The 10,345-nt window shown below is 35.1% G+C and overlaps 1 protein-coding gene across 1 annotated transcript in view; it reads left to right on the top strand.

The window, feature by feature from the left end:
* The window catches only part of LOC148188541 (uncharacterized), a 188,276-nt gene that overhangs the window by 153,423 nt on the left and 24,508 nt on the right, over nt 1-10,345 (top strand). The gene's annotated exons all lie outside the window — the stretch shown is intronic.

A 10,345-nucleotide genomic window follows, 5' to 3' on the forward strand; every position in this document is an offset into this window, starting at 1 on the left:
AAAAAGAGCCCAAAAGTCATAATTTTATCATGTCAAAAAAATGGTCAACAAGGCAATAGTATAGTATGGCGAAAAATCTCAAATTTTGACCCGTCCTAAAAATGGCTGAAAACCACTTATTATAGCTTGTAGAGACGCGTTATAGTATACAAAGTGGAAATGAAGGCCAAAAAACAGCCAAAAAGTCATAATTTAGCATGTCGAAAAAATGGTCAACAAGGCAATAGTATAGTATGGCGAAAAATCTCAAATTTTGACCCGTCCTAAAAATGGCTGAAAACCACCTAGTATAGCTTGTAGAGACACGTTATAGTATACAAAGTGGAAATAAGGGCCTAAAAAGAGCCAAAAAGTCATAATTTAGCATGTCGAAAAAATGACCAACAAGGCAATAGTATAGTATGGCGAAAAATCTCAAATTTTGACCCGTCCTAAAAATGGCTGAAAACCGCTTATTATAGCTTGTAGAGACGCGTTATACTATCCAAAGTTGAAATGAAGGCCAAAAAAGAGCCCAAAAGTCATAATTTTATCATGTCAAAAAAATGGCCAACAAGGCAATAGTATAGTATGGCGAAAAATCTCAAATTTTGACCCGTCCTAAAAATGGCTGAAAACCACTTATTATAACTTGTAGAGACGCGTTATAGTACACAAAGTGGAAATGAAGGCCAATAAGAGCCCAAAAGTCATAATTTTATCATGTCAAAAAAATGGCCAACAAGGCAATAGTATAGTATGGCGAAAAATCTCAAATTTTGACCCGTCCTAAAAATGGCTAAAAACCGCTTATTATAGCTTGTAGAGACGCGTTATAGTATACAAAGTGGAAATGAAGGCCAAAAAGGAGCCCAAAAGTCATAATTTTATCATGTCAAAAAAATGGTCAACAAGGCAATAGTATAGTATGGCGAAAAATCTCAAATTTTGACCCGTCCTAAAAATGGCTGAAAACCGCTTATTATAGCTTGTAGAGACGCGTTATACTATCCAAAGTTGAAATGAAGGCCAAAAAGGAGCCCAAAAGTCATAATTTTATCATGTCAAAAAATGGTCAACAAGGCAATAGTATAGTATGGCGAAAAATCTCAAATTTTGACCCGTCCTAAAAATGGCTGAAAACCACTTATTATAACTTGTAGAGACGCGTTATAGTATACAAAGTGGAAATGAAGGCCAAAAAAGAGCCCAAAAGTCATAATTTTATCATGTCAAAAAAATGGTCAACAAGGCAATAGTATAGTATGGCGAAAAATGTCAAATTTTGACCCGTCCTAAAAATGGCTGAAAACCACTTATTATAGCTTGTAGAGACGCGTTATAGTATACAAAGTGGAAATGAAGGCCAAAAAACAGCCAAAAAGTCATAATTTAGCATGTCGAAAAAATGGTCAACAAGGCAATAGTATAGTATGGCGAAAAATCTCAAATTTTGACCCGTCCTAAAAATGGCTGAAAACCACCTAGTATAGCTTGTAGAGACACGTTATAGTATACAAAGTGGAAATAAGGGCCTAAAAAGAGCCAAAAAGTCATAATTTAGCATGTCGAAAAAATGGCCAACAAGGCAATAGTATAGTATGGCGAAAAATCTCAAATTTTGACCCGTCCTAAAAATGGCTGAAAACCACTTATTATAGCTTGTAGAGATGCGTGATAGTACACAAAGTTGAAAAGAAGGCCAAAAAAGAGCCAAAAAGTCATAATTTTAGCATGTCAAAAAATGGTCAACAAGGCAATAGTATAGTATGGCGAAAAATCTCAATTTTTTACCCGTCCTAAAAATGGCTGAAAACCACCTAGTATAGCTTGTAGAGACACGTTATAGTATACAAAGTGGAAATAAGGGCCTAAAAAGAGCCAAAAAGTCATAATTTAGCATGTCGAAAAAATGGCCAACAAGGCAATAGTATAGTATGGCGAAAAATCTCAAATTTTGACCCGTCCTAAAAATGGCTGAAAACCGCTTATTATAGCTTGTAGAGACGCGTTATACTATCCAAAGTTGAAATGAAGGCCAAAAAAGAGCCCAAAAGTCATAATTTTATCATGTCAAAAAAATGGCCAACAAGGCAATAGTATAGTATGGCGAAAAATCTCAAATTTTGACCCGTCCTAAAAATGGCTGAAAACCACTTATTATAACTTGTAGAGACGCGTTATAGTACACAAAGTTGAAATGAAGGCCAAAAAAGAGCCCAAAAGTCATAATTTTATCATGTCAAAAAAATGGCCAACAAGGCAATAGTATAGTATGGCGAAAAATCTCAAATTTTGACCCGTCCTAAAAATGGCTGAAAACTGCTTATTATAGCTTGTAGAGGCGCGTTATACTATCCAAAGTTGAAATGAAGGCCAAAAAGAGCCCAAAAGTCATAATTTTATCATGTCAAAAAATGGCCAACAAGGCAATAGTATAGTATGGCGAAAATCTCAAATTTTGACCCGTCCTAAAATGGCTAAAACCCGCTTATTATAGCTTGTAGAGACGCGTTATACTATCCCAAGTTGAAATGAAGGCCAAAAAAGAGCCCAAAAGTCATAATTTTATCATGTCAAAAAAATGGCCAACAAGGCAATAGTATAGTATGGCGAAAAATCTCAAATTTTGACCCGTCCTAAAAATGGCTGAAAACCGCTTATTATAGCTTGTAGAGACGCGTTATAGTATACAAAGTGGAAATGAAGGCCAAAAAAGAGCCCAAAAGTCATAATTTTATCATGTCAAAAAAATGGTCAACAAGGCAATAGTATAGTATGGCGAAAAATCTCAAATTTTGACCCGTCCTAAAAATGGCTGAAAACCGCTTATTATAGCTTGTAGAGACGCGTTATACTATCCAAAGTTGAAATGAAGGCCAAAAAGGAGCCCAAAAGTCATAATTTTATCATGTCAAAAAAATGGCCAACAAGGCAATAGTATAGTATAGTATGGCGAAAAATCTCAAATTTTGACCCGTCCAAAAAATAGCTGAAAACCACTTATTATAGCTTGTAGAGACGCGTTATAGTATACAAAGTGGAAATGAAGGCCATAAAAGAGCCCAAAAGTCATAATTTTATCATGTCAAAAAAATGGTCAACAAGGCAATAGTATAGTATGGCGAAAAATCTCAAATTTTGACCCGTCCTAAAAATGGCTGAAAACCACTTATTATAGCTTGTAGAGACGCGTTATAGTATACAAAGTGGAAATGAAGGCCAAAAAACAGCCAAAAAGTCATAATTTAGCATGTCAAAAAAATGGTCAACAAGGCAATAGTATAGTATGGCGAAAAATCTCAAATTTTGACCCGTCCTAAAAATGGCTGAAAACCACCTAGTATAGCTTGTAGAGACACGTTATAGTATACAAAGTTGAAATAAGGGCCTAAAAAGAGCCAAAAAGTCATAATTTAGCATGTCGAAAAAATGGCCAACAAGGCAATAGTATAGTATGGCGAAAAATCTCAAATTTTGACCCGTCCTAAAAATGGCTGAAAACCGCTTATTATAGCTTGTAGAGACGCGTTATACTATCCAAAGTTGAAATGAAGGCCAAAAAGGAGCCCAAAAGTCATAATTTTATCATGTCAAAAAAATGGCCAACAAGGCAATAGTATAGTATGGCGAAAAATCTCAAATTTTGACCCGTCCTAAAAATGGCTGAAAACCACTTATTATAACTTGTAGAGACGCGTTATAGTACACAAAGTGGAAATGAAGGCCAAAAAAGAGCCCAAAAGTCATAATTTTATCATGTCAAAAAAATGGCCAACAAGGCAATAGTATAGTATGGCGAAAAATCTCAAATTTTGACCCGTCCTAAAAATGGCTAAAAACCGCTTATTATAGCTTGTAGAGACGCGTTATACTATCCCAAGTTGAAATGAAGGCCAAAAAAGAGCCCAAAAGTCATAATTTTATCATGTCAAAAAAATGGCCAACAAGGCAATAGTATAGTATGGCGAAAAATCTCAAATTTTGACCCGTCCTAAAAATGGCTAAAAACCGCTTATTATAACTTGTAGAGACGCGTTATACTATCCAAAGTTGAAATGAAGGCCAAAAAGGAGCCCAAAAGTCTTAATTTTATCATGTCAAAAAAATGGTCAACAAGGCAATAGTATAGTATGGCGAAAAATCTCAAATTTTGACCCGTCCTAAAAATGGCTGAAAACCACCTAGTATAGCTTGTAGAGACGCGTTATAGTATACAAAGTGGAAATAAGGGCCTAAAAAGAGCCAAAAAGTCATAATTTAGCATGTCGAAAAAATGACCAACAAGGCAATAGTATAGTATGGCGAAAAATCTCAAATTTTGACCCGTCCTAAAAATGGCTGAAAACCACTTATTATAACTTGTAGAGACGCGTTATAGTATACAAAGTGGAAATGAAGGCCAAAAAAGAGCCCAAAAGTCATAATTTTATCATGTCAAAAAAATGGTCAACAAGGCAATAGTATAGTATGGCGAAAAATCTCAAATTTTGACCCGTCCTAAAAATGGCTGAAAACCACTTATTATAGCTTGTAGAGACGCGTTATAGTATACAAAGTGGAAATGAAGGCCAAAAAACAGCCAAAAAGTCATAATTTAGCATGTCGAAAAAATGACCAACAAGGCAATAGTATAGTATGGCGAAAAATCTCAAATTTTGACCCGTCCTAAAAATGGCTGAAAACCGCTTATTATAACTTGTAGAGACGCGTTATACTATCCAAAGTTGAAATGAAGGCCAAAAAGGAGCCCAAAAGTCATAATTTTATCATGTCAAAAAAATGGTCAACAAGGCAATAGTATAGTATGGCGAAAAATCTCAAATTTTGACCCGTCCTAAAAATGGCTGAAAACCACCTAGTATAGCTTGTAGAGACGCGTTATAGTATACAAAGTGGAAATAAGGGCCTAAAAAGAGCCAAAAAGTCATAATTTAGCATGTCGAAAAAATGGCCAACAAGGCAATAGTATAGTATGGCGAAAAATCTCAAATTTTGACCCGTCCTAAAAATGGCTGAAAACCGCTTATTATAGCTTGTAGAGACGCGTTATACTATCCAAAGTTGAAATGAAGGCCAAAAAGGAGCCCAAAAGTCATAATTTTATCATGTCAAAAAAATGGTCAACAAGGCAATAGTATAGTATGGCGAAAAATCTCAAATTTTGACCCGTCCTAAAAATGGCTGAAAACCACCTAGTATAGCTTGTAGAGACGCGTTATAGTATACAAAGTGGAAATAAGGGCCTAATAAGAGCCAAAAAGTCATAATTTAGCATGTCGAAAAAATGGTCAACAAGGCAATAGTATAGTATGGCGAAAAATCTCAAATTTTGACCCGTCCTAAAAATGGCTGAAAACCACTTATTATAGCTTGTAGAGACGCGTTATAGTACACAAAGTGGAAATGAAGGCCAAAAAGGAGCCCAAAAGTCATAATTTTATCATGTCAAAAAAATGGCCAACAAGGCAATAGTATAGTATGGCGAAAAATCTCAAATTTTGACCCGTCCTAAAAATGGCTAAAAACCGCTTATTATAGCTTGTAGAGACGCGTTATACTATCCAAAGTTGAAATGAAGGCCAAAAAAGAGCCCAAAAGTCATAATTTTATCATGTCAAAAAAATGGCCAACAAGGCAATAGTATAGTATGGCGAAAAATCTCAAATTTTGACCCGTCCTAAAATGGCTAAAACCGCTTATTATAACTTGTAGAGACGCGTTATACTATCCAAAGTTGAAATGAAGGCCAAAAAGACGCCCAAAAGTCTTAATTTTATCATGTCAAAAAAATGGTCAACAAGGCAATAGTATAGTATGGCGAAAAATCTCAAATTTTGACCCGTCCTAAAAATGGCTGAAAACCACCTAGTATAGCTTGTAGAGACGTTATAGTATACAAAGTGGAAATAAGGGCCAAAAAAGAGCCAAAAAGTCATAATTTAGCATGTCGAAAAAATGACCAACAAGGCAATAGTATAGTATGGCGAAAAATCTCAAATTTTGACCTGTCCTAAAAATGGCTGAAAACCGCTTATTATAGCTTATAGTGACGCATTATAGTATACAAAGTGGAAATGAAGGCCAAAAAAGAGCCCAAAAGTCATAATTTTATCATGTCAAAAAAATGGTCAACAAGGCAATAGTATAGTATGGCGAAAAATCTCAAATTTTGACCCGTCCTAAAAATGGCTGAAAACCACTTATTATAGCTTGTAGAGACGCGTTATAGTATACAAAGTGGAAATGAAGGCCAAAAAAGAGCCCAAAAGTCATAATTTTATCATGTCAAAAAAATGGTCAACAAGGCAATAGTATAGTATGGCGAAAAATCTCAAATTTTGACCCGTCCTAAAAATGGCTGAAAACCACTTATTATAACTTGTAGAGACGCGTTATAGTATACAAAGTTGAAATGAAGGCCAAAAAACAGCCAAAAAGTCATAATTTAGCATGTCGAAAAAATGGTCAACAAGGCAATAGTATAGTATGGCGAAAAATCTCAAATTTTGACCCGTCCTAAAAATGGCTGAAAACCACCTAGTATAGCTTGTAGAGACGCGTTATAGTATACAAAGTGGAAATAAGGGCCTAAAAAGAGCCAAAAAGTCATAATTTAGCATGTCGAAAAAATGGCCAACAAGGCAATAGTATAGTATGGCGAAAAATCTCAAATTTTGACCCGTCCTAAAAATGGCTGAAAACCGCTTATTATAGCTTGTAGAGACGCGTTATATACTATCCAAAGTTGAAATGAAGGCCAAAAAGAGCCCAAAAGTCATAATTTTATCATGTCAAAAAATGGCAAACAAGGCAATAGTATAGTATGGCGAAAAATCTCAAATTTTGACCCGTCCTAAAAATGGCTGAAAACCACTTATTATAACTTGTAGAGACGCGTTATAGTACACAAAGTGGAAATGAAGGCCAAAAAAGAGCCCAAAAGTCATAATTTTATCATGTCAAAAAAATGGCCAACAAGGCAATAGTATAGTATGGCGAAAAATCTCAAATTTTGACCCGTCCTAAAAATGGCTGAAAACCGCTTATTATAGCTTGTAGAGACGCGTTATACTATCCAAAGTTGAAATGAAGGCCAAAAAAGAGCCCAAAAGTCATAATTTTATCATGTCAAAAAAATGGCCAACAAGGCAATAGTATAGTATGGCGAAAAATCTCAAATTTTGACCCGTCCTAAAAATGGCTAAAAACCGCTTATTATAACTTGTAGAGACGCGTTATACTATCCAAAGTTGAAATGAAGGCCAAAAAGGAGCCCAAAAGTCATAATTTTATCATGTCAAAAAAATGGTCAACAAGGCAATAGTATAGTATGGCGAAAAATCTCAAATTTTGACCCGTCCTAAAAATGGCTGAAAACCACCTAGTATAGCTTGTAGAGACGCGTTATAGTATACAAAGTGGAAATAGGGGCCTAAAAAGAGCCAAAAAGTCATAATTTAGCATGTCGAAAAAATGACCAACAAGGCAATAGTATAGTATGGCGAAAAATCTCAAATTTTGACCCGTCCTAAAAATGGCTGAAAACCACTTATTATAACTTGTAGAGACGCGTTATAGTATACAAAGTGGAAATGAAGGCCAAAAAAGAGCCCAAAAAGTCATAATTTTATCATGTCAAAAAATGGTGAACAAGGCAATAGTATAGTATGGCGAAAAATCTCAAATTTTGACCCGTCCTAAAAATGGCTGAAAACCACTTATTATAGCTTGTAGAGACGCGTGATAGTACACAAAGTTGAAAAGAAGGCCAAAAAAGAGCCAAAAAGTCATAATTTAGCATGTCGAAAAAATGGCCAACAAGGCAATAGTATAGTATGGCGAAAAATCTCAAATTTTGACCCGTCCTAAAAATGGCTGAAAACCACTTATTATAACTTGTAGAGACGCGTTATAGTATACAAAGTTGAAATGAAGGCCAAAAAAGAGCCCAAAAGTCATAATTTTATCATGTCAAAAAAATGGCCAACAAGGCAATAGTATAGTATGGCGAAAAATCTCAAATTTTGACCCGTCCTAAAAATGGCTGAAAACCACTTATTATAGCTTGTAGAGACGCGTTATAGTATACAAAGTTGAAATGAAGGCCAAAAAACAGCCAAAAAGTCATAATTTTATCATGTCAAAAAAATGGCCAACAAGGCAATAGTATAGTATGGCGAAAAATCTCAAATTTTGACCCGTCCTAAAATGGCTGAAAACCACTTATTATAGCTTGTAGAGACGTTATAGTATACAAAGTGGAAATGAAGGCCAAAAAGAGCCCAAAAGTCATAATTTTATCATGTCGAAAAAATGGCCAACAAGGCAATAGTATAGTATGGCGAAAAATCTCAAATTTTGACCCGTCCTAAAAATGGCTAAAAACCGCTTATTATAGCTTGTAGAGACGCGTTATACTATCCAAAGTTGAAATGAAGGCCAAAAAGGAGCCCAAAAGTCATAATTTTATCATGTCAAAAAAATGGTCAACAAGGCAATAGTATAGTATGGCGAAAAATCTCAAATTTTGACCCGTCCTAAAAATGGCTGAAAACCACTTAGTATAGCTTGTAGAGACGTTATAGTATACAAAGTGAAAAGAAGGCCATAAAAAGCGCCAAAAAGTCATAATTTAGCATGTCGAAAAAATGGCCAACAAGGCAATAGTATAGTATGGCGAAAAATCTCAAATTTTGACCCGTCCTAAAAATGGCTGAAAACCACTTATTATAGCTTGTAGAGACGTTATTATAGTATACAAAGTTGAAATGAAGGCCAAAAAGAGCCAAAAAGTCATAATTTTATCATGTCAAAAAATGGCCAACAAGGCAATAGTATAGTATGGCGAAAAATCTCAAATTTTGACCCGTCCTAAAAATGGCTGAAAACCGCTTATTATAGCTTGTAGAGACGCGTTATACTATCCAAAGTTGAAATGAAGGCCAAAAAAGAGCCCAAAAGTCATAATTTTATCATGTCAAAAAAATGGCCAACAAGGCAATAGTATAGTATGGCGAAAAATCTCAAATTTTGACCCGTCCTAAAAATGGCTAAAAACCGCTTATTATAACTTGTAGAGACGCGTTATACTATCCAAAGTTGAAATGAAGGCCAAAAAGGAGCCCAAAAGTCATAATTTTATCATGTCAAAAAAATGGTCAACAAGGCAATAGTATAGTATGGCGAAAAATCTCAAATTTTGACCCGTCCTAAAAATGGCTGAAAACCACCTAGTATAGCTTGTAGAGACGCGTTATAGTATACAAAGTGGAAATAAGGGCCTAAAAAGAGCCAAAAAGTCATAATTTAGCATGTCGAAAAAATGACCAACAAGGCAATAGTATAGTATGGCGAAAAATCTCAAATTTTGACCCGTCCTAAAAATGGCTAAAAACCGCTTATTATAGCTTGTAGAGACGCGTTATACTATCCAAAGTTGAAATGAAGGCCAAAAAGGAGCCCAAAAGTCATAATTTTATCATGTCAAAAAAATGGCCAACAAGGCAATAGTATAGTATGGCGAAAAATCTCAAATTTTGACCCGTCCTAAAAATGGCTGAAAACCACCTAGTATAGCTTGTAGAGACGCGTTATAGTATACAAAGTGGAAATAAGGGCCTAAAAAGAGCCAAAAAGTCATAATTTAGCATGTCGAAAAAATGGTCAACAAGGCAATAGTATAGTATGGCGAAAAATCTCAAATTTTGACCCGTCCTAAAAATGGCTGAAAACCACTTATTATAACTTGTAGAGACGCGTTATAGTATACAAAGTTGAAATGAAGGCCAAAAAACAGCCAAAAAGTCATAATTTAGCATGTCGAAAAAATGGTCAACAAGGCAATAGTATAGTATGGCGAAAAATCTCAAATTTTGACCCGTCCTAAAAATGGCTGAAAACCACCTAGTATAGCTTGTAGAGACGCGTTATAGTATACAAAGTGGAAATAAGGGCCTAAAAAGAGCCAAAAAGTCATAATTTAGCATGTCGAAAAAATGGCCAACAAGGCAATAGTATAGTATGGCGAAAAATCTCAAATTTTGACCCGTCCTAAAAATGGCTGAAAACCGCTTATTATAACTTGTAGAGACACGTTATACTATCCAAAGTTGAAATGAAGGCCAAAAAAGAGCCCAAAAGTCATAATTTTATCATGTCAAAAAAATGGCCAACAAGGCAATAGTATAGTATGGCGAAAAATCTCAAATTTTGACCCCTCCTAAAAATGGCTGAAAACCGCTTATTATAGCTTGTAGAGACGCGTTATAGTATACAAAGTGGAAATGAAGGCCATAAAAGAGCCCAAAAGTCATAATTTTATCATGTCAAAAAAATGGTCAACAAGGCAATAGTATAGTATGCC

This window comes from Plectropomus leopardus, chromosome 10, assembly GCF_026936395.1.
Source record: "Plectropomus leopardus strain MGB_pleo_1.0 chromosome 10, ASM2693639v1, whole genome shotgun sequence".
Lineage (NCBI taxonomy): Eukaryota > Metazoa > Chordata > Actinopteri > Perciformes > Serranidae > Plectropomus > Plectropomus leopardus.